We start from the raw sequence: 2,140 nt of genomic DNA, 5'->3' as shown, positions 1-2,140 counted from the left end.
TTTTTTCTCTCCTCATGTCATTTGGAGAGACCGTTCTTATTCAAGTCTGGAAGGTCCATGGTGACTGCCCACTGCTTTTTGAATAAAACCCAAATTCCTCAGCACATATGGAGCCTGATCACCCCACACACCATGTCACAGCCCCTCTCCTGTTCTAGGCTTTTCTCTCAATTCTTTGTCCTCAGACACCCGACCTTCCATCCCTTTCATAGCTTTAAAGTGTATTTTGTAGGAAATGGGCTTCATTTGTGGTCATGGTGAAAGCTTCCATTTTAGAAAATTGAACATCTGGTTACATGAAGGCATTTACAATATATCAGGGTCGAGTTTTCTCTCTCTTTTTATATTTTCTACACATTTGTCTTTGTGTGAATGTTTAAGATACAAAATCTATAACACAAATGCCCAGCAAATCTTCTGCATTCATTGTTGCACATCAACCATCATCAGTGTAACTCATCCTGTTTACTTCCTCTCCACTTACGCCTAATCTCCGTCCTTTCAAGAATAATATTAAAAGAAATTGCAAGTATTTTATCATTACATTTGTATATGATTTAGAATAAATGTAATTTGTCATATTCCAAACTCTTGTGCACTTAAGCAATTTTAACTATTTTTCACTGAAGTGGGTTTTTGCTTTAATTTCTCCAAGGATTATCTAATTTATTGGTTATATTGTTTTTCTTTCTTCTGTTGCTGGGGATTGAGCCCAGGTCCTGAAGCTAAACACTATTTCTATCACTGTAACCCATAGCCCTGCTATATTGGTTATTAAAAGTTAAATAAATGCAACAGTTTAGTATTTTTCAAAAAAAGGGTTGAAGTTAAAACATGGATGACATTGAAAGTATTATGCTAAATGAAAGAAGCCAAACACTCCAAATCACACACTACATGATTGCATTTACATGAACTGTCCAGAAAAGGAAAATCTATAGTCAGAAAGCAGATTCGTTTTTGCCCAGGGCTAGAGTTGTAAATTCAACATGGCCTCAAAACAGCTAGGAGAGAGAGAAGAGCTAGATGAGGATGGTGACCTGTGATGTGCATGAGCCAGGGGAGTGTCACGGTGGCATTTGTGCAGCCTCATGCATGGCAAGGTGGCTTGGGCTTTTGTGTCTTTCAGGTTCCCTGGATGTGGTTAGTGGCCAGCCCTGGAGTGGCAGCAACAGATGTGGAGGCCTCTGCATCTCTTTCTCTTTCTCCCTCAGCCTGAGCCAGGGGAGGCCAGGTGGTCCAGGATGCTGGAGGGGGTCCATTGCTTGAGAATAGAAATTGTCTTCACCAGGATGTGGAGACTGCTCAATCATCAGGAGCACAAAGTTATCATTATTGGGTTAGATAATGCCAGGGAAATTACCATCCTTTACCAATTTTCTATGAATGAAGTTGTACTTACAACCCCTACAACAGGACACAATGTAGAAAAGATAGTGATAAAAAACACACATTTCCTGAGATGAGATATTCATGGTCCAGCTCTTTATTCTTCCTGAAACATTTACTTTAATAACACAGAGTTTGTAATAGTTTTTGTGAATAGCATACACACAAAGAGGATTTCTGGAAAAGAACTCTATAAAACATTAGCACACGAAGACCTAAGGAAAGCTGGAGTGCTGAGTTTTGCTAGTAAACAAGATGTTAAAGAATGCATAACTGTGGCAGAAGTCTACCAGTTTTTGAAGCTAACTTCTGTTAAAGATCACCAGTGGCATATCCAGGCAGGCTGTGCTCTTACTGGAGGGAGATTATGCCAAGGACTTAAGTGGATAATGTCACCACCTAACCTGAGATGATTTCTACTAACCTCTTCTCATAGATTTTGTACAAATGAAGTGTGGGCAGTAAGCCTGGTGGTTCTTATCCAGACATCTTAGCTCTTGTTGCAAGCTGGCAACAAATATTTGGCACTCTGTTGATTCTTTGAAGTGGTTGTTGGAGTAGCATGTCAACAGGTTCATCTTTTTTGCAATTCCATGCATCTTTTAATGTTTTCATAATTGTCTGGCTTTGCTAGAAATCTTGTCATTCTTTCTGAAAATTAGTTTAAAAGATAATCAATTCAAGCTGTACTGATAAGGTCCTCAGAGCTCCAATTAGGACCGTATCTTCCACTGGTCACTAGACAGTATGT

General features: G+C 39.3%; 1 pseudogene; it reads left to right on the top strand.

Annotated features, from left to right (window-relative positions):
* Window positions 1-1,382: 1,382 nt before the first annotated feature.
* On the top strand, window positions 1,383-1,802 carry LOC109684475 (ADP-ribosylation factor-like protein 5A pseudogene; annotated as a pseudogene).
* Window positions 1,803-2,140: the final 338 nt, after the last annotated feature.

The sequence above is a fragment of the Castor canadensis genome, chromosome 18 (assembly GCF_047511655.1).
Source record: "Castor canadensis chromosome 18, mCasCan1.hap1v2, whole genome shotgun sequence".
In the NCBI taxonomy this organism is placed as follows: domain Eukaryota; kingdom Metazoa; phylum Chordata; class Mammalia; order Rodentia; family Castoridae; genus Castor; species Castor canadensis.
The sequence above is the reverse complement of the archived record's forward strand: the minus strand, read 5'-3'. Positions and strand labels throughout refer to the sequence as shown.